Consider the following 23,944-nt stretch of genomic DNA (forward strand, 5'->3'; position numbering starts at 1 on the left):
TCTGTGTATATCTGAATAACGTATTTGTATTTAGTTACTCCTCTATCAATAGGTTAATTAGTACATGTTTGAATGTCTTGGAGAAGAAGTACTGGTCCTGCTCTTCCCTCCCCAGGTGTAAAGTTTTACCACAGACAAATCTTTCACACATCTCTGCCCACCATTACCGGCCCTACAACACAGATAAAACTGAACACAGGTAAGGTTGCACTCTGGAATGAGCCTCGACAGCTGAATGACGTCAACACAAGAAGCCAACATCTCTATGTACTTGACCCCTTCCCAACTAGTACGAGTCGACACCAATATTGCTTGCTGTTGCCACTCACCGCGTGACAGCTGAATGGACACAGAGGGAAAGTTTGGTTCTGTTTCTCGCTCTTCCTCATCTGCCTCTTACAACAGAAAAAAACAAGTAAATCCAATGCACTCGGGGGGAAAACGACACGCAACAATAGCATCCACCAATAGCACTGTCAAACAACGCCATCTCTCTCGGATGTTAAAAGCTTTAAGAGCTGAGGCCTCTGTGACATCCATAGCCTCTGGATGTCAAAGATGGTTGAAGACTTGAGAGCAGGCCTCTGTTTTAAAAATACTATGTGTGGGTGTGTGTGTGCGCACGTCTCAGAGCAGCAAAAGTGACATTTGAGGGGCACTTTACAGAAGCCGGCGGTTGCTAGGGATCTTCTGTATCACCTAAAGAGCCTTTGTCAGTCATTGGAAAGCTGTCACCTTTCGGGGGGCCGATACGGTAGGGGGAGCCGGCTGACAGGTAGGAATTAATGAGAGGTGTATGACAGCAGACCTCGGTGCTCTTGTGTATGTGTGTGCGAGTACGTGTTTGAGAGTGTGTCCACATGTGTGTGAGTGAGGTCCTTTGTCTCAAGAGGATGAACCACCTTCTTTGTCATCCTGATGCAGGAAGAATAGGCAGAGCGATGCGAGAGAGACAAAAAGAAGACTCGAGATATTGCTTAGTATTTTTTGACACAGATGAACTTTTCAGATCCGAGGTTTTGTTTGTCATTTTCTTGTTTAAGTGTGTGATATGTTGGCTTAATGAAAGCACCAGACAACAGAGCAATGCTATTTCAATAGCCAGTCCCTCACAGCCATACTGATGTGCGATTCTCATAATAAACACCTGTGCACACACTCGCAGGGATCCAGTAGTGTAGGAAGCAATCACCTTATGTGTCTTCACCTCTGTTCACCTCTGCCTCCCTGGCTTCATGAGACCACAAGTACAGAACAGTTGAAGAGGCTCCTCAAACACAGTGCCAAATTACATTCTCTTTTACTAACATGTGTGTGTCCGTTCGCCTTTGTGTGTTCACGCTGATGTAATAATCTGTGTTCCCTTCCACATTACACAGTTCTCCATCGCACCAAATGAGTTCTGTCAATGTTTCTGCATCTCAATTACACAACGGAAAATAATAGGCAGCGGCATGGCAGAAGAGGAGGAGGAGGAGGAGGAGGAGTACAGGGGCAGCTCATCCACAGAGCTGAGAGATCAAAGGCTCCGTCAGTGACACTTGGTGACTTGTTCACGCTCAGTAAGATGTGGCATCGCCATCGCTGTTTACAAATGGTATTTTCAAAATCGATGTGTAAAAATGAAAATGAATACGACCGTGGTCACTGTGGCAACTCAGTGATATCAGGGTGTGAAGTGAAGACAGCATTCATCTTTAATATGAGTCAACCAATCATGCAAATCACAGGTTTTCCTCTGAGGCCAAGTGAACTCTCTTGAGTCATGGCAGTAAAGTTATACAGTAGACAGCAATGCAAAAGGGTTAGCTACACACAAAATGACTGAACAAAGCTGCTGTAAATGAGGCCTTTGCAACTCCCTTAATATGATACAGAGGTATCTTCCTGTACTTCTTGTGCCAGTTGTTACTGACTCCAAAGCAGTGTTGTGCATTAAGATGCTAAGAGAGCATGTTCACTGAATGCGTTCATATTTTTGGTGAACAGTGAACTGAACACATCTGTTTGCAACTTATTAAGTTGAACATGAGTGTCATTCATTCTTGCAACAGTTATTGGCACTTGTTTTACAGCAGCCGGCATGCCGACACAATGTTGACACAACATGTAAGGCAACAAAGTGACCGGTACTACTGCAGGATTTTTTGGGGGGACTTTTTGAACTATGAAGGTGAACTAGTTTATTTTAATCTTAGTAAACTGAACTATGAGCTAGCTGTCTGAACATGCACAACACTGCTCCAAAGACAGCACAGTCCAAGCCGATGCAATTTTCATAAAGACTTTAAACATAATTTTCCCCAATTATTTATTCCTAAACAGGACTTGAAAAATATAATAGTAGAGTAAAACCAATGACAAATGATGATTTAAGAGCTAACAGTAAGAGTTCTCCACTAGCGCTAGCTCAATTAACTCCACTAATCCACAGTCCTTGTTCTGTGCAAAAATGCATTTTAAATGTCAAGTTAATATGAGTATTCAAGAACCTGAGTTGAACTAAAATCTAATCTAAACTGCTGACAATTGTGGAATTAAATGTATGGTTGTGTTTTTGACTACTGGCACCAGACTTGTCTGAAAATGAATATTGTATACAATATACCAGTTAGCCAGTGAGCTAACCATCCAGCTAATGGTTTTCAGCCTTTCAATACCAGTGATTTAGTAGACTTTTTTTTAACAGGAAACTGTTTTATGAGGCAAACTGGGGTAAGATACACTCATGATAAATGATGATACTGTACAAAATGAAACAAACAATAATAAGCTATTGTGACATCATCCATTGGTTTGTGGACTGCCATTTTGAGGCCTTGAGTCTGGCATTTTGGCCATTGCCATCTTGGATTTTTGTAACCATAATTGAACAATAACGTGGAGCTGTGGAGGAGTGAGGGGTGACCTGACTCATAGACTGTAAATGGCCAATTAGTCGTCAGTCAAGTGGCCCTGCCCTAAAATATACATAACTTTAAGCCCTGATAAAATGTAAACTTGCGCGTTATATAAAAATTAACCCCATGTACAGTCATACATTTTGAAACCAAAAATTTCCATACACATGTTTTTTTCTGCTGTAGTCGGGCATTTTAACATGGGGGTCTACAGGGATTGACTCACTTTCGGAGCCAGCCTCAAGTGGCCATTTGAGGAACTGCAGTTTTTGGTACATTTGGGTTGGCTTCATTTTTTAGTCCTGGAGATTAGCACTTGAGTTTACCTGACTCAAACTGAAAAATTACCCCTCCAAAACAAAACAATTCATTTTAACATCATGATTTTTGTTCACATTAAATATTTAAACATTCAATTAGGATTTCCTTTGGACTCATATGGAGTGAAAGCTCTCTGAAACATGTTTAAGTATAGAGCTAGTAGACCCCTACCTAGGTTTACTCAAAATATGCTCTGTGCTTTGCCTCATAGAGGTGCTTCACATCGCCACTTTTAATAATCGCTACAGTCTCAGAACATATGATGACACATACTGGTTTTGCTGCCTGTGGGAAGAATGAACATGTAAGAGACGGTCCATTCTTAAATTAAAGGCTGCGTTTTTGCGGTCTACTTTTCTCTCTTTAGAACACACCATGTGAAATTACTTTCCTCTGACTCTCTTATTTCACTCTTTCACTCTTGTCTTGTCTCTCCTGTGTGTGTATCTTACTCACTCAAGCTGCAATGCTTACTGGAATGCACAGATTTGATTGGCTGAGCAGCGTCACATGAGATTATTTAACACGTTACTGATTTGTGAATTTCCTAGTTGCAAAACCAGTGCTACCAATGCTGCACTGATTAAAGTAGAAACACCATACTAAATAGTAATCCTCAAATTTTTGCTGTTAAACATCTAGGTCCTTGATGGGACACATCTGGGTTCAGACCTGAGAGATGGTAAGGAATAAGGAATCTTAAATCACCTACTGGATATAACTGTTAACAGGCTTGACTGTTCTTATACAGCTAAAGGTACAGGCCATGTGTGAAAACAGGTTTATTCTGTCACACAGGCAGAGATATAGACAGTGAAAATCAATCATTATTTTGTGAATCTGATGACGAAAGTCAGCAGGCCTGAGAAACAAACCCAAGGACAAAGAAAAGTGAACAAGAGGAGGAGGTGTTTAGATGTGTGTGTGTGTTTTCATGTGAGTCAGTAAATTCTGATAGGAAGATGTTGATTTAAATAACTGACTCTCTGAGGATCTGACATAAAACTGAAAAAAGAAGAAAGAGATAGAGGAAAAACTGAAAAAAAAACCCCAGCCTTCACCGAGTGAGTTTATCAGCTTGGCACCTGCTACTGGAACATTCTTGATGAACCAAAGGTTGTCTTCATTAAGCGCATTAATATTCATGACGCATGGTAATTTTGACACAGAAAAGGTCTTGGTAACCTTTTCGCGTGTGAGGAAATTTTTTTACTTCTCAAGGAAATTACAGTCCAGCAATGACTTAATTAATGCTCGCTTTCTTGGCCACGGTTTGAGGGCCTGTCAGTTTGGTGCAGCGCTGGCTGTCAGGCATGCCGAGGGCTCGGGGAAAGAAGGATTGAAGGAGAGGAAAAAGACAGAAGAGGAGAAGAGAGAGGAGAAGAGAAAAGGGAACAGACGGATGAAGTCAACATGCACTCGTCTTACCCACAGAACATGGTAATAGGTTTACCTTTTGCCTTTAGAGTTATTTTTTCTCTCTTTCATTTTATATTGCCCTTTTACCCTTTCCGTCTCTGACTTTTTGATTTACAAAAACCAGAAGTTGACCCAAATAAATTAGAAATAATTTATATATGCGTTGTATTTGAAACCAAGATTAAACATATGCAATGTACAGTAGTGTAGTGTACATTTTTCTCTAAATTAGACCAACCTTGCAAGACTCATACCTTGTTGCTGTTATGACTAAGGATGGGACCAGGGCTGTACTCAACTCTGAACTGCATTAGTTGAATAAAATTTGGGTGTTCAATTGGAAAATGTGACTATTTGATCCTTTTTTCCATGTAGAGTTTGAGTTTGAACAGGCTTCTGTGAGACATTTATGGTGAAAACAACTTTCACTTAATATAGTAAACAAGCCAAGTTACCCTGATTTTTATCGTGCCTTTTTAAGCATTCTAGGCATATTTTGATGACTATCGGAATAATATCAAATCTCGTAGGTGTGGAAGTTTGCAGTTGCCTTTCAATCAGCTCCGCCAAATTTGTGCTAAATTTGCACTTCTACGTCAGTTTTGCAAATCTTGGTGGTCTTTTTTGTGGGTGGTTTGGATGGTGATGGCGTGTGACCACAAGTTACTCATTGGGATGAGGAAATCAGCTTCACCAGTCTGTAATCTCTCCTTCTGCTGACTTCTAGCTAGCTAGCAGCTAGCTAGCCAGGTCGAGGTTTTCAAATGTAAACATCAGTAAACACTGAGGAAAGACGAAGAAGATGGCACCAGCTGAACTAGCCGTTGTAGAGGCATTGGAAAATAAACCGGACGACCTCTGTGCCGCAACAGTGCCAAGAGGCTCTTTTTCTGTATGTTGATCTGACAGAGTAGAGGACTCTGGAGACAAGGCGTGTGCTTTATCGTGAATAAGGACTGGTATAACAGTGGGAATGTGAGATGCTGTCCCATTCCTGCCATGGATCACTGCTATAAGCTGTTCAAAAGCGGCTGCAGAGCTGCACTGTCTGTGTTTGGGAGGTGTGACCATGCAGCTGCTTGTTGAGGTTGGGATGTGTGGACAGTTAAATCATTCCACAACCAGAAAACATGGATTACCAGAACCATCTGGAAACATGGACAGAAGGTAGAAGCCAACAATGTAAGAAGATTACAATGCAAAGGTTAAAGGGTGTGTACCTTGTATAATGCCATGTGACAAATAAATAACTGATTGACTGATATAGTGTACCACAATTATTTGGGCCGAGGTAATTGTGACAGGAAATTTTCATATCGTCCCATCCCTGGTGATGACAGATATGACTTGAAAATCTATTGAAAGAAACCTTGAACTGTCTAATGGTTGAAAATTTTACAACAATATTCATGTTTATTTTCTCTCTTTCAACATATCAACGCAGCAACACACACACACGCGCGCACACACACACACTACACAGACTGGTTTCCAATATAGTGAATCATGGCATGTCCTGCTCTAACATTGGGCAGTAAAAAATGTGAACATAAGGTAGCATTTCCTTTATCATGTCCCATAAAAATAGCAATTTGCCCAAGCCCTTGTAGCACAATATGGAAGGCGGTGTGTTTGGATGATAATGTTGAGATGACAGATCGTTCCATACAGGGAGGTTTCTCTGCTGTCTGCCTGCCCCGTGCAATAAATCGCAGAGGAGGACCAAAAGAGAAAGAGAGAGAGAGAGAGAGGGAAGGAGAGAGGAGCTGGAAATGAAAGAGGAGGGAGCGCGAAAGGAGGGACGATGAGAGAATATGAGCTGGGGTCAGGGATGGTGTGGAGGGTAAACCCACCGACACTGAATATGAACAAGGAGAAGAAAACATTACCAAGCCATATACAGAAACACACATAACTGCATTTGTTCTGTTATCTCTATGATTTTACTTTCACTGATTAACTAAAAACACTCAAGCTATTGATTTTTTGCATCTCACAAGAAAGCTTTATCGAGTGAACATTTAGTTAAATCCACAGGCATGCTGATACATGTTACAGTTCATCATGTGCATTGTTTAGGGGGCATGAATATAATGTCACTCTGAAAATATTTCACTCATCTCTTAATGAATTTATCTATTTCAAACAAATGCCTCGGGCTCCAGTCTGCATTTGTGGATGTGACAGTATGTTGAATATGTAAATGCTGTTGAGTCAGATCCTGAGACTGATAAAGTAGCTCTGTCGATGCGTGCGTGAGTTATACTTTTTTTTTTTTTTTTGCCCAAGATGTGTGTGTCTCTTCTGCTGTGCTTTGTTGCTTTGATCACGCTCACTCGGCTCATCGCTCACTGCAAACCTGCCTCAAGGAGTGTGTGTGTGCATGTGTGTGTGTGTGTGTAAACAACTGTGTCCTAACTATGTCCCTACAAAGTTGAGTTTATTGGTGTCAGCGCTACAGACTAAAAGTACTTCTTTCTACCTAGGCTGCTGTGGTCTACATAAATCTACTTCTACAGCATTTAATGCAATGTTCAAATATGTATTTTAAATTCTGTACAGACCTGCAGCCTGAACTACTGCCACAGTATGGCTGCAGGGAATACTTGTTTCTGATTGGCTGGTAGGTGTCCAGTAAAATATCAGGACACCTTAAACAGTCCAGTCAAGAGATTAAGTATTGCTGTGAATCACTGATGAAGGTGTATCATACTGCAGGTAACCATGGCAACAATAATTATGCTTCAAGCTGCATTACTAGTTAACTAAACTAACCGTAAAAGACCATCTCATCCATTATTATCTTATGTCAGAATGCCCCATCATGTGTTATCACACACACACAGAAAGTAATAATACTGGCAGATAGTGTTGAGTTTGCTTTTTAACCAAATGGAGGAACTCTTTTATGAGGCAAAGCTCCAGCCTCAGCAGTTCATTCAAACACTTAACTTCAACTGTTACGACACAATGGCCTACAAACACTTACATTTACTGTTTGTGGGACAGATACAGTACATTAGTTTCAGAGTTACAGGCCCGTGATGACAAATAACACCAAATGACAAGTGCAGTATCTGCCTTTGTGCCTTTTCCAAAAGTGATACTCAACCCTTCATCTGTCCTGTCGACTGTCTTCCTCCCTCTCCATCTCTCTTTCCCCCTCTCTCTGCCTTGTATCTGTCTGCCATTAGGCAGATAGTTGCCGGTCTCATCTGTATCATGTCTGCGACCGTCCCCATAGGAGCACCACACAGTTGCTTGCTTAAGGATTCAGGAGCCACAGCCCCGTCCCACTCACCGATCCCATGGATCAAACTGACACTTGGTCAGCATCAGCACATTATGAACTATGGCCACCTGCCACTGCAGACACATTGTTCCCTCTGTAGTAATGTGAAGAATATAGAGGGGACGGGCGAACTCAGGCTGCTGACAGCTTATTCTCTCTCTTATCTCCTCTGTGGTGTGTGTCTGTGAAAAGTGGACGGTAGGACCGCATTCAGATGCGAGGGTGTGGATCATCCTGTAGGCATGGGTTGCCTTTCCTGTATCCTGACCTTTACCCAGAATTCAAATGTTTCAAATGGAGCTGAGGTCAGTTTTGTTTGTGCTGTCCTGAACCAAAGCTGAGATGAACTGCTCACATAAGCATGGGTCATCTTTAAAGCAAGCCAGCGTCAATAACTTGCTTTTTATTACATGGATTTTGATCTTATTATTCAATTTCCATGATTTAATCTTTATGCTAGATAGTTATAACCATCCTTATGATGTAGAAAAAGAAACTGATCCAGATTCAGACTCAACTAGGACTCCCGCTTGCATCTGGCTGCCCCCAATCATTCAATCAGCCAAACACATAAAGTAAAACAGAACTTGAAGTAACAGATTGTAATACTGCGGCACCTTCCAACCCCTGTGAACACAGTTTCTTTGGATTTTCATCATAACGATGCAATCTCCAGTGAAGGAGATTAAAGAAATGACCTCATTTCCAAAGATGAATCGGACCAACACAGATATAATCAATTTCTTTTATTTCCTATCTTTCAAAAAGCGAACACACAGTCTCTGAGCCAGACAAATGTGTTCCTGCCTCTGCTGAAAATAAAGAGGTTTCTCTGGATTGGACTCGCCACAGCTCCCCTTTAGGATGTTTCACTCCTCCTCAGACCCCAGATCCCATTGACACCCTTCATGTATGACCAGGTGGCACCCATCCACTGAATAATGAAACAGGTGATTAAAGTGAGTGATGTCCGGCCATCTATTCTCCCAGGTCTCCTCTTTAATGTCGCCATTAGGCTCTTGTGTCCAAACTTAGCTCATCAAATGGCCTCATTTATGGTGAACTGGCAGTGTGCAGTATATTGAGGTAAGATTGAGAAGCACTTCACATCATCCACATTTGGATTTACACTTACAGATTAATCTGACAATGACACTCCAGTGTCTGACCACAGCATGGACGGACACTGAGGAGAAAGACTAAATGTATTTTTTTCAAGGGCTTGTACATATGTATTGAAATTATATTTGAAATTATATTGATATCATGCTATAGGACTGGATATCGTCTTTCATTTGGGATATGGTAATGTTGTAAGTGTTGTCTTTTCCTGGTTTTAAAAGCTGCATTACTGATGTAATCATAATGTAAGCTGTTCTATGACCTGTCTTTACTTATGCAGTCATTATATCCACATATTAGACATTAGAATCATGCTAACAGGTTGTATAAAAATTTCATTGAGACAGTTTTTTTTTCTATAACTATAAATAATTACACTTACAAACTGTCATTTTTCCAGCAGTGTTTGCCGGGGTTGGCTGATTTACCAGCACACACTTACTGACACTACTAATCTGAGACAACTAGGATTTGTACCCTGGTTCATTGTAAACTCTGATTTATCAATCTCACTGTTGAGAGGCCTGAATTCTTTCTTAATCTGCAACATGTTAGTTCGGAGGTTTAAACTCGTGTCCTCTCGCAGAGGTAGTGATTAAAACTAAACTTTTATCTCTGTCAGAGAAAACTTGACTGTTTACTTACAACACAGCTACACTCACAGATAACTGAGCCTCCTATCTGCCTGTCAAACAGCATCAACCCATAAACCTTCTCCAGTCTGGACTGAGTGGAGTTCTGTGGGGATCAGCTATGAAGTCTGGCGACCAGTGCTGCTGTTCAGTGGCTAATGAGCAGAGCAAACTGCTAACAGCCACCATTGCAACTAACAAACTCCAAAAATCCATTCAACAGCTTCACCATCTACAGTCAGACACACATGGCTGATTATTTACTACTGAAATACAGCTCACAACTCGCACCAACAGCTGACACTGCTCCAGAGTGAGTGTTTGTGCTGGCTAGTGAAACATCCTGGTGCAGACTATTTACTGAAGTTTACAAGCCTGTTGCTCATGCAGCATTTGAAGATAACTGCAAGCACAGAAGTTCTCAGCTTTCAATATCCAATAGTCCACCACTAACGTTTTCATCCCATCTTGCCAACAAAAATGAAACACAGATTTCATCTTAGTTGTTGATGAAATTTTTTTGCCATAGCTTTCATAACACTGCATATACGAAGCACGAAGACAATCTTTATCGGAGGATCTGACAATACAGATGCATAGATTTACTGACAGAAATTTGGCCTTTTGGCAAATAAGATGACATTTACCAATGGCAGTGGTTGATGTTTTTGTGTTGTGTCACATTTATTTTGCACAGGCTAAAAAGCAGGGCTTACTGGAACGATAGAGTGTTTGAAATGAAGAGAAATCCTCCTGTGACACTTTTGGGACGACATGATGCAGTAAACTCACTTTTCTTGAAAATGCTGAGTCCTCACATCCCTTGCGGAGATCGTGGGGGGAGTGGCTAGCACACCTAATGGCAGACGGCGCCCCAGACTAACGTCCAAGAACACAAAATTGAATCCACAAAGTATCTCCATACTGCTCATCCATAGTGATCCAAGTGTGCTGCAGCCGCGACATAAAAAGTTGTTTGGAAAAACATCGTATGAACTCTGTTTTTAGCCTCACTGTAGCCTGTAGCTCTGACTGCTTCTCTGTGCTCCGCGTTCACATGTGCACGCTTGCGCGCAACCAGCGAAAGCATGAGCTTTGCTCACCCGTGTTTACATCACGTGACACGTGCACCGCAGGGGGAGACAACGGTAACCACAGAGCTAAAAGATAATTTGCACTATGGTCTTTTAGCAAAGGACAACCCAACATGTCTGAAGACTTTGAAATTGAGGAGGAACAGCATTTCTTTGTTGAGCCGTGTTTGTTTGAGCCTTAGTATACGGACGGAACTCAGGCTACTGGACGAAGCAGCCAGCCGCAGCTCATGAGCCTCAGCCAGCCGCAGAATACCGAGTCGAGCACTGGAAACCTGGTGGTGTAGCTGTTTCAAATGCAAAGCAATGCCAACAGATGAGGAAAGTCTTTGCCGCTCAGACTGGTAATTGGCGATGCCTGTACTTGAAAATCTGGACATCAGTACTGACGAGACTGCTGCTCTTCAGAGACTGTGCATCACCGATCACCCTGAGCGCGCACACACGTGAACGCAGAGCACAGAGAAGCAGTCAGAGCTACAGGCTACAGTGAGGCTAAAATCAGAGTTCATATGACGTTTTCCCAAACAACTTTTTATGTCGCGGCTGCAGCACACTTGGATCACTACGGATGAGCAGTATGGAGATACTTTGTGGATTCAATTTTGTGTTCTTGGACGTTAGTCTGGGACACTGTCTGCCATTAGGTGTGCTAGCTGCTTCCCCCGCCAATCTCCGCAAGGGATGTGAGGACTCTAAAACTTCACCAGGGCCTCCATCGGCATATGGGTGAGTAGATAATGGCTGAATTTTCATTTTTGGGTGCACTATCCCTTTAAGAATACAACCCCTTGTCTTGACAACTTCTCACTCTGTAAAATGTCAGTACTAAAACTGGCCTTGGGTCTACAACCGCAGCACATCAGTGCCAATAATGCATGGTATATGTCACTCTTGTGTTATTATTACTTAAATGTTACTGTAATGATATACTTGACAGGAACCCGGCTGTTTTGTTTTTTGTTTTTTTTTTTCTATTTTTTTAGATAGAAGGCCAACAGCATCTCATGTGGTCTACAGAGCAGTGGCACAGCTCTCTGCCACATGGTGACATTACTGTCACCTGGCATGTCAGTCCTGTCTATCAACTGGGTGCCTAAGTGGAGGGGGGACCCAAATGTGTCACTAACAGTCGGGCATTACAGACAGCTAAATGTGCTAATGGCCCAGCTAATGCAGTGGTATTCACCAGTGGGTTGACCACACATACACGCAATACGCATGCATGAAGTGATCCCTACATTCACTCCCCACTCATTCTGTCATTCAGTCGCAGCTGTGGTACAAGGATATTCACTCAGACATTAACACACAAAATCGAGGAAGAGTTAATGACACAGGGCATGCCCACTCACACACTGTCAGTCAGATGAACAAATACGCACTTAGACATTAAACAGGTGAGTGAATCTACCATTTTGTTAAGAACTTGTTCACTTTTCATCTTGTTTTTGTTCTAAAAAATCAAAGAAGAGCACACACGTCTTCACAGGTAAGCTGAAACAATTACGCTACATCGCAAACCTTTATGCCCTATTTGGATTCGCTGCTCTGATTTTTTGTGTGGCTTTAACTGTGGCCAATATCAGAGATCAGGTTTAGGGGGAAAAAAAAAGTATTTACTTCTTCCTACTCCTTTTTCGAACATGTATGAACACTTTTTTTTTCATCATTTCATCATCATTTTTCTTCATTTGTATATGTATGGCATTTCTCTCTTTTTTATTTATTATACATGTTTGAAAATAAATATTCATTCATTCATTCATTCATTCATTCATAAACCGGTCATGGTCCTGAACTGACCCGCACAGGCAAAAGAACAACAACAATGAGATCACAAGCAGCACACTGATGTACAGAGGTAAACATGGAGCACAATGAAGTCAGTGGTTATGGTTTCATTTATGAGTTAATGTGCAGTGAAAGCCAGAGAATTTGTGAGCACATGATAACAAAGACAAGGATGACGAAAAAGGCAGCCAGATTTTAATCACAGCTTTTTGTTGAGCAATATCTGCTACTTCTGTATGGAGGTGTGTGTGGATGTGAAGTTGGAGCCGCCAGAGGTGGTGAGATCCTGACATGAATGGCTACACATCCAAAAACTCAGGATGTTAAGGGCTACTTTTAACTACATCTGTCAGCGCAGTGACTCCAACCAGCACGAATTGTGATGAATATCAATCTTGAGAACAGTTACTCAAAATGTGGCCCACGGGCAAATGGCGGCCCTCACAAACAGTTTGTGCAGCCCTGGATGTGACATGAAATGCATGCATCATATTTCAATAGTCCACAGTCCATTTCGCTAATTTTGCTTTCAGTGACTTACATTTAATGCACTACGCCACTGTATAAAACATACTTTGTCAGATAAGGAATGACATCTTGTAGAAAGCTACTGGTTGCTTGGCAACTAGTGGTACCGAGCGTGTCGCGGGAGTTATGTTTGGTCATCAATGCTCGTGCTGTTAGCTGAAGTTGGCGATTTTGGTGGACAGTTAGTTCAATGTGGAAGTGAGGTGTGCATTTTATCTGTGCGGCCCTCAATCATTAGCCTGGTGAAACCATCCTGATCTCACGAGCTCATATTCGATGTCGCTCCACAGATCAGTCTGGCAATGCAATCATAAAGGTGCATTCTAGCATCAGTTAAAGCTTACCGGGCCAATCACAACTGTTTATTACTTTGGGGCAGGCACGTCATCAGAATAGGAGGGACAAGGAGTGGAGTGAATGCATTTCGTGAACAACCAACATGGCTACTGATTTTGAAACTGCGATGGTAAATGTGTTGAACGAACTGGAATGTACATTTTCTTTTAAACCAGAACAAACAGCTACACTGAAAGCTTTTATTGAAAAAAAAAAGGATGTGTTTGCCGTCCTTCCTACGGGGTTTGGTAAAAGTTTAATTTACCAACTGGCTCCGTTGATCGGGAAAAAGATGGGACTCAGTGAAAACCCAGTGGCTATTGTTGTTTCTCCGCTAGTTGCTCTCATGGAAGAACAGGTCAGGGAAACGACCAAGCTGGGAATCACAGCCATGCAACTCGGAGTCCACAGTGAGGAGGAAATCTGCAAAGACAGCAACACTCTTTCCCAAACATCATCACAGCTCATCTCTGCTGCACTTGCTTGCTGGTCTGTTTACAGTGGCGTTGTGCTAGCCTACGGCACAGGTTTCGTTTACCCTGATTGGTTTTCCATCTTTCCAATTCCATGAAGGGGCACTTTGAGTGACAGCCGTTGATACCGCCCCTCGGGAATAAAGGAAATGTACACTCCGTGTCCAGACTCATTTGCGTTTTGCGAATTGGGTCTGGCAACGCAAGGCTACTCAATTATTTGGTGGCTTCCTAAATTCGCACTCAATCACCAAAATGTTGAGAACCCCAGATCTAGAATGAACTGAAAGTTGCATGAATTCTGATATGACTGTTCAGAAGGAGGTCGCATTGCAAAAAAAGACCTGTATCTGATTTAAGACTACATATGGAAGTGGCCAAAATCAAAATTAAAATGATTAGATTCAATGTGATTTGTGCCACTTACACAGATATGAGTCATATCATATCCCACTTTTGCTACAGTTGATCGTCAAAAGTAAAATCCCAAATATTCCATTATCCCAGATTCTCCAATGTGAGGCTTTGCTGCCTTTCTCTGTTTGATGTGAAATTAAATTGAATATATTTTGGTTTTGTAGTGCTGGTTGGACAAAAATATGAAGACATCACCTTGGGCTATCGGAACTCTGTGATGGGCATGTTTTTCTACATTTTCACAACTAAACAATAAATTGATTCATTGGATAAATAATTGATGAATTAATCAATAATAACAATAATCATTACTTGCAGCCCTGCTTCACAATTAACCTTCTAAACACATGAAATAAGATCTGAGTGTGAGGATATTGATCTTAGAGCAGTTTTACAGTTTGACTTTATTTTCTCTCTACCCATACAAAGCTGGTGCAATATGTATGTTGTAACCTTTAACAGAGGTCTACGTAACAAAATCAATATTTTCTGTGTCACATTGTGTTTTGGCATACAGTCACGAAACCATTGATAGATCGACCTAAATATCTGCTCACCATGATCAAAGTCAGGATTCATAACTGGCATGCAATAAGAGGAAAAAATGCCTCACATGACTAGCACGATTAAAACCTGTCTCACTATAATAGTTACCTCACGCTGTTGCCGTTTTAAATAAAGCCTGTTCTCGGTCAGCTTTCCTGGTTAAGTGAAGATGAAGAGAACCTCCCTGCCAGGTCCTGAAGATCAAGACTTGACATCCGTGTATTTGTAACAAGGCTCTACCTACGGCATCTCTCTGTGGGACACTGTACACTCTTGTGGAAAGACGGTAACATTGATGCAAGGCTTTGAAAGCAGCAATTAGCACTCCTGGTGGTCCACGCTGTTGTGGTTTTTTTTCTCCTTTTACCTTCCCCATTCTCTTCTTTAACTTTCCCTTGGGAATAGCTGTTAAGGGATACAATTAATTTTTTGACACAAAAATGAAAGTGTTAATTCACCTGTGATAATTAGAGCTATTCTTACCGCATGTTGATGAATGTAAAAATGCAGTGTTTATTTATTAATTAATTTCCGCCCCGCCGTCAGAATGAGAGCTCTCATAATTGTGTGATCTCGACTTAAGAAGGAAGTCTCAAAGGAAATAGATTATAGACCTGCCCAGCAGTAATGAAACATTGTCAGAAGATGTTCAGAAAAGTTACAGCATCTTCACTTTGATGTTCCTTTTTTAACACGTCTGAAGACTGTTTGATGGTAAGGCTCGTACTGAAGGAGTATCGTGGATTTCATGGATTTGGTAGAGCATGCTGACAAGATATTTGACTGTGACAGCCTTTACATTTGACGTTTTCTCACTGAGATCATATTACATATTTAACTATTACAACATTTGGTAAAGTGATCTCAAAATTACACCACAAGCAGTAAGAGACTAAGACTGCAAACAAGTACGTGTGGTTACTTATGAAAATACATATTTACACGCATACAGATGTTTTCATTTTCTACGATGTCTTGGCCTCTCGCCCAGGTTACTGTATATCTGTGTGGACATGTCAAATGTCTGTGTTGCTTTGTGGAATGACCATACACTAGAAACAACAACAATTGCGGACTACCTGTTTGTTTACTTTTGGTTTGCACTGCTTGGTCCAATGACTACTATACACTCAAACTTAGTATTGCTGCACCACCTCACAAACAAATGGAGGCATCTGCGGCACCCACTGTTTTTGCTCAAGCCCGGTCAAACCAGCAGATGGTGGGACACTTTCTAGAGAGGGGTTACTGTCAAAGACGAATGGAAGCAAAACCTGAGCATGTCAAGAGCATCACTCGTATCTTTGAGCGAGCTTCATCATCATTCTTATATCAAACGGGAATCAGAGATAATGAGATTTCCAGTAGATGTTTTGAAAAAGGTAACGTTAACCTGTACACTTTACACCACTTTTGGAGTTGTTTTTGCGTTCTAGTGTGAACAGATATTTTGTAAAACAAAGGTCAAGTGGACAGAATTAATTCAAACTAAGGTGGAAAATATCTGTTTTAATAAATAAATACATATCTGTATACATGTAGACAGGGCCTTATCAAACAACAATGAAACCAAAGACAAAGACAATCAACAATTAAAATCATAAAGTGTTTGGTGTGTTATTGTATAAGACTAAAAATGCCAGCAAATATCATGTTAAGGGGCTCAAACCAGAAAAGTTTTGGCATAGTGGTTCGGAAGATTATTTAAATGATTAAATCCAGTATAAGTTTTCTGTCTAATCAATTCATCGAGTGATTGTTTCAAAACTTACTGTGAACAAATGTTGTCAGGGTCCCTTTGAGAGGGCGCAGCAAAAATGTTGTTTTTCTCTTCAGAAAACACACTGGTTAATCATGGCTGCATGTTCTTTTACACCTTCTGCCTTGCAACATTAAATCTGATCAAACTATACCTTAAAAATGTTTTTACAGACAAACTTCCTTTTATCAAAGTATCAAAGCACTCTAAAGGAGCTATAATCAATATTTAATGTTAACAATGCATCAATTGACAATTTGAAAGAGATCGCTCATAGTGTTACGCCAACACAGAATCTGCTGCAAACAGCAGACAGACGCAGTTAGCAACAAGCTTGTTACAATAGGGAGGGTAATTGTGGATATTTCCTTCAAGTGTAGGTAGAGATTAAAAACTGAGCTAATAAACAGTTGCCCTATAACTGCTGGATATGCTAATACGAAGCTGTTCGCTAACAATTTTGCCAAACCAAGTTAATAGTGCGGCACGGTGGTGCAGTGGTTTGCATTGTCAACTCACAGCAAGAGGGTTCCTGGTACAAACCTAGGGTGGGGGATTCAAAACCTGGACTGAGGAGCACTTCTATGCAGAGTTTGCATGTTCTCCCCGTGTCAGAGTGGGTTTTCTCCAGGTACTCCGGATTCCTCCCACAGTCCAAAGACATGAAGGTTAACTGGTGACTCTAAATTGTGAATGTGGTCATGAATGGTTGTCTGTCTCTAAGCTTCAGCCCTGCGATAGTCTGGCCACCTGTCCTCGGCCAACGTCAGCTGGGATAGGCTCCAACCCCCCTGTGACCCCCAGCAGGATAGGCGGTTACAGAAAATGAATGAATGAACTTAAAAGTAATAAAACACCAATGTTAGGGATGTTAATGGTCAACCGATAGTGGCGGGAAGGCACCGCTGTGGAAACATTGTGCCCACCTGCCAGTCTTTCACCAGGTCGCCTTTTGAATAAGCAACTTTATTCTGACCAACAATACCCCTTCAGCATTGTTAGCTATGTTGTTTTCTGTTAGCATGGTAAGCAGCATCAGCACAGCTAGTGGTGCTAACATAAATGCTAAAAGGGGTTTTGCGGCTCCAAATGAAGCTTCGCACTACTGGGGTGACCTGGGGGGAGACTGGAGATTGGGCACAATGTTTCCGCAGCAACATCGTGCTGACACAATGGGTCGGGTCCACCTCTAAGTGGACAGCGCTTTGAAACGGGCGCTAAAGCTCATTGAGTAAATGGAGCACAGGTCTAAAAGGAAAGCACCTCTTGTATTTTGTGTACATTTGTGGGTTTTTTTCTTAAAGATTAAGTGGTTAGTTACCTGTAAATTGGTGTTTGACCATCAAATGCCACATTAACCGAAATTAACATTCCTAATCAATGTTGTATTGCTTGTTTCTGCTGCCCCCACATGGTCAAAAAAAAAAAAAAAAAAAATCACAGCTATTGCAGGTGTAACACCGAACAATGAGATAAAAGAAACGAGCATGTGTGCGGGCATGAAACAGCTCCAATTGATTAAGTAGTTTGTTACACGTGAAAAATGAATGAAAGAAGAATATCATCTTAGAAAGGTTGCCTTCTATGTGGAAGCCCACAGTACATGACCATGCACATCAAGCCAACTAGGGCCATCACATTACTGGTCAAAGCAGTTACCCACTGCTTTGGTGGCATGGTGCAAATGCATATGATCCCAGAATGCCACGCTGCGGCTAAAGCATGCTACACTGAGCACATGGAGAGAGGACATAAATCTCCTGAACTTATCAGTCTACATCTCCACTTGACACGAGGCAATATTCACACAATGAGAACATTCCTGAAATTTGAAGCACTTCCCTGCTTTTCTCTATTTTAAAAGAGAAACAAAGGACAAAACAATATAACACTCTGTTAGAAATATCTCTGTGGAAACGACTCAGCCTCTCCAAAGAGTGGTCTTAAAGCACTTTTGACTCAGTCAGCCAACACAATCACTGTCCAGCCAGGCCCGTCCCGCTCCATCTTGCCTGGCAGACACATAAAGGCAGCCATCTTAAATCACGTCTCACGGCGCACATCTAATGACTACTGAGCCCCTGCATATTTCAACATTAATTCATTAGAGGCGGGGATTGGGGGGAGGGCGGAGGAGGGTGGAATCAGCGGCAGCAGGGAGAATCCTCGGCGCACTCTGATTAAGGCCGTTATGTTTTATAGAAGCCATTTTTCAATGCCTCCTCTGACAGCACTTGATGTTATTAAATTGCGGGCTTCAAGGAAAGAGTGAGAGAGGGAGGGAGAGAGTGGGAGGGAAAGGAAGAGAGAGAGGGAGAGAGATCATGGGAGTGAGAAAAGGGGGAAAGACAGATGGAGGCTGGAGAGAGAGAGAAAGAACGATTAACAATAGCGAGGAGACAGGTTGCCAGGTCTCCTTTGGCTGCTGATAAAGTGAACTTCTTGTGATTTGTTTGTGTGTTACCTGTGGTTTCTGGGGTTATCTATATCTCATAGTGAATAGATTAGTGTGTGTGTATGTGTATGTGTGCTGTACTGTACATAGAACGCGGCTATTTTCTCTTTGTCAGTTGTGATACAGGGATTGAGTGAAGATAAGCTATAGAGGACACTATTATGTCCACTGAACGACCTTGAATCAGCTCTCTCTGGAGTCTGGCTCATACCGTACATTCACAAACTGTACATAAAGTTACACAATGTTTTCTTAGCTTTTATTTCCTTTCTTGTTTGTTGTGTTTTCCTACTCCCATTGATAACTGACCAAACAGTACAACAGAGAGATGCTGTATATCCAGCACAGAGGAAGAGTAAAAACATTTAACCACTCACAAGATACTCAGTAAATGGAAGGTTTTAGATGCTTAGGTGATGGAAAGTAATATACAACAAAGATCCGATCCATAGACGGTTTTCCTTTAGATTCTTCTGTGGGTAAAAAACAAGCAAACAAACAAACAAACAAACAAACAAACAAACAAACAAAAAGTGGATTACAGACTTTTGGTCAAGAAAAAATGCTGTCAAGCAGGGATGTGAATCATACTGTAAAAGGTTTGAGGAACTTTTTATGGAAGTTTTGATATTCTTTTCTGCTAAGACAACATGTCACTATTGGAATCCATGATCACTGTTGTCAATCTTGCTTCTTCTTGAAAAGGGTAAAGTGCAAACATATCCTCATGCACAACATATCCTCATTCAACGGTTCATATGATACACGAATAAGCACCCGACGAATGACGTGACGTACTTAACATAAAGTTATGCACTTAACATATAGTTACAAAGGTTGGGTTTTACTCCTGTCAGCTCGTTGTTCATGTCATCACAGCCTTCCCAAATATGCGGGTTATGCACAAATTACCGCTTCATGATTACGTGGGATATGCAGGAATTTTGATGCGTTTCTTTTCGTAGGAAAACGTACGAACAGTGCACGAGAACAGCCTGCAAAGCTACATGCGTGACATAAGTGAAGAATAACAGTACAGCCTTGAGCGATGACAGTACATTGTGGCCTACAGGACAAATCTGGCCCATGATAGGATGCCATGTGACTGAGCTGACCATTTTCTTATTCACAATGAAAATAAACTGATTCACAATGGAATTTTTTTATTGTAATTTGAATGTAAATACGTAGGCTAGCCTTGAATGATCTCAAATCCTAGACATGCCCCTATGTTCACCTGACCTGCACGGGGTTGCTTCAACTGGCTTTGCGTCTTGTCAAAGATGACTGAAGAGTTAGAAAAATTTAGAAATTTAGAAAACAGGCAATTCGTAAATTTTAAATTAATGACTGTTTATTAGTTGCCCCCTGGCCTCCTGTAGTTTTGCAAAAGTGGCCCCCAGAAAAAGCAAGTTGAGTATCCCTGGCCTAAAGTGCGGATATACAACCCGGACACATATATTTACAAATGATGTTCGGGTCACGTTCAACCTATTTGATTTGGTGCTTCAAGGTCTTTTTAGGTAAATATAGTGTAGAGATAAATAAAAATGATGGATCTGGTGTCTGTGTTGGGCTACGTCTTGTCCATTGCTGGAATTTGTTATTTACGTGACAATGCATGAATGCAATGCACAGGCTATTTGGACAGAAATATGCAACCCGAACCGCACTCCAGTACAGCCCTGTCTGAACCCCTGTCTAATAATATTCCAGGTTAGCTGCTCCTTTCACAAGACAATATGGTTACACTATAGAAGAAAGGGTTGGTTACCAAACTTTTTTTAAGGGTAAGAACCAAATTCGTCAGCACTTTCAAGTACCTGTTCACATTATATCCATCTGTGCCAAACATCAGTACTGCATCCGAGTGAGAATGATGGGTTTAGACATGAGGCAGAAGTGCTGCAAAGTGCCCTGAAGCCTGGAAGACAGCCATGGAGCTCAAAGGCCAGCAGCAAAGCTCCATGGAATCACTGGCGTCAACTTCAGACAGGAGGAAAAAAGGGCCTCAAACTACCAACAAAATGTACAGCTGTGTACCAGTACTGAATTCCAGCTATTGGCACAACCAGAATCAAATGTGAATGGTAGCAGCCGAGGGCAGCCAAATTTCATATAATGGTAAAAAGGTTATAGATTCACCAAAATCCTGATGAGCTAACTCATGCACACCTTCAAAAGCAACAGGATCATGCTTCTGTGCACATTCAAGATAAAAGGGGACAACTTCTGTGTGATCCCTTTTCACCATGTGCCCTCTCTTTGCTTGAATTAATAGGCAGTGGCAGTTCCTCATCAGCCAGCATCTCCTTCACTTTCCAAATGGCTGCTCAGTGCCAGGCTTGTCAAGAAATTGAGTCATCACATCCTGACTGCTGCTGCTTTTCTCCCTCACACACACACACACACACTTACATGAGGCACATGTATGAGTGTGTTAGACGAGCATTTATATCAAAATTAAAACAAAATGTTCAGGGGTATTATATATGGATGTTTAATATTCTGAAAAGTTGCCCTTTGTGGATATTAATATTTTAGTATCAGTGGCAACCAATCACTTTATGTGCGCACATAAATGAACAGGTACACACAATAAAGCCCAACACAATCAAGCATAACAAAGTGGATATCTTGATAAATTTACGCTCGATAGAATCCATGTTTGTGTTGCTTCTGCGCACATTAAACCCGCTGGTTCTAACTTTTTATTCTACCACTTTACATGATTAAAATCTTTAGGACTTTAGGTTATAAAGATATCCTGGGGACACTTAAATAAAAATACCCCTCCTTTCTATTATTTCATGACACATTCTTAGAGACTGTTTCTCCAGATCCTCATCCAAAATCACTGGCACATCATCTGCATATTTGGATGCCATATATGAACACTCTGACACTCCCACCTCCCGGACAATGGTATCATTTTTCAGGAGAAGATGGTCTGGTATCTGCTCTCCGTCAGTTTCTGTTATGCATCGCAGAGAATAGCACAGCTAAAATAAGGTATGAGATGAGTGATATGATTGGCTGGGAAATATGTAAACAACCTCTTTCACCTCATTCAACCTTTTTTCAAACAGTGCTCTGTGCGTTCACAAACATCAAGGATGCATGTTTAAATCTTCACTGACCTCGTTCACATTATTTAGTGCTTTGTGCTGTTAAAACAAGCCCAACATTTCTTATCTCTGGTAGTCTGCGTCATATAAACAAGGTATGTGCATACACTGTACTTACAAAGACACACACACACACACACACACACACCACTATGTTACAGTACCATGTCCTTATCCCTGCTTTATCCCTGTCATCTATGACAGTTAAACAATGTATCTGTTTGGGGCCCACCAGCGAGGTGGGGATATAAATGGTTTCATTCCCAAAACACAATGGCCGTAAATAGTAAGGGGAGCTCATGCTCTAATCTTAAAATGAAAGTACACTCCTGCAAAAGGCAGCACTTGATTGTGCCTCAAGGATCGTATTCATGATTCCTCTCACTGTGTGCCTGTTCATTAGGAGCTGTCTTCTAGAGGTTAGAGAATGCAACTATGATTTACAAACAAAATGCACAACTTAAACCTGGTTGACTTATTATGACATTTGTCAAATCATAGCCTAAATAAATTAAATATTGGAACAGGCTGTCCTCATGTTTAATCCTGTATATCTAAACAAACTGTTTCCTTTCTGCCGCTAGGGGTCTCAAACCAAAACAGTAACAGAAGACGGAGTTGGATGACGTCACAAAGTAGCGTGGGATCATGGGAGTTGTAGTTTCCGTTTTACCGGCCTGTTTACCTGGACAGCTTCGGTGTCAGAAGGTGCAGCAACCGTCAACGCATAATCATGATCCATGACGAGTTAGCTTAGCCTAGCAACAGTAACGTTCATTCTCTGACGTCTCATCCGGTCTGCTTCTTCTTCTTCTCCTTCATTTAATGGCTATGGTAACTGGAGTTACGTCGCCATTGACATGCGACCTAATGACACGGTCCGTAACTTTTATTAATATTTCATATTTATCTGTGTTTGAAAAATTGTTGGAAACATTCCTGATAATCAAAGTACACAACTAAACAAAATATATAATACTGGTTTAGTCGTTTTTAGACATTTTTATGTGGAAAAACTACATATTATACCTTTAAGATTATGTTCAGAATATTCAGGGAAAGAACCTCAGATTGTGTTTTTGGTTGTACAGTAACAAACAAAAGCATGTATGAGCTTCAATCTCCAAATAATTTTACTTTCAAAATGGAACTTGTTTCGTGGATATCTACTTGGAGACTCCATCAAAGTTAGTGCTCCTAAGCCCAGATCAGACCAATCGTAAAGTCTGTTGGTGAAGTCTAAATGACTGTAGACGGTGTGTTCGCTTGCTGCAGCAGGTGCTCCGTCCCCACCTAGCCCTCTGTTTCTGTCCTCATGGTGTGCTGGTGTCGGACGGTTGATCGCTGCTGCTGCTGCTGCTGCTGCTGCTTGCTGTCTGTGCTTATGCCCCCACACTCACACACACATTCTCTTATTGTGATGTATCCATTATGAATACAGTCGATGTGATGCTCGTTTTGTTTGTTTTTTGTCGTTGCATCACTACTACAAATGCAACTGTAGCCAGTATCTCACTATCACTATCCTCATTTATATTTTAAGCTACAAATTCAGCCACATAATGAGCCTGAAAAGCTGGAAATCAGAATGGAACTATAGAGAGTTGCATAGAGATGATACATCATCTCATCTAGTTGCATTGGTGTTGCAAACCTTTGGTCTGAACTGGGCTTTAAAAGAGTATCTAATTTGCAAAATGACCATGTGTATATAAATTACGCATCCCC

Source organism: Epinephelus lanceolatus, chromosome 16, assembly GCF_041903045.1.
Source record: "Epinephelus lanceolatus isolate andai-2023 chromosome 16, ASM4190304v1, whole genome shotgun sequence".
Lineage (NCBI taxonomy): Eukaryota > Metazoa > Chordata > Actinopteri > Perciformes > Serranidae > Epinephelus > Epinephelus lanceolatus.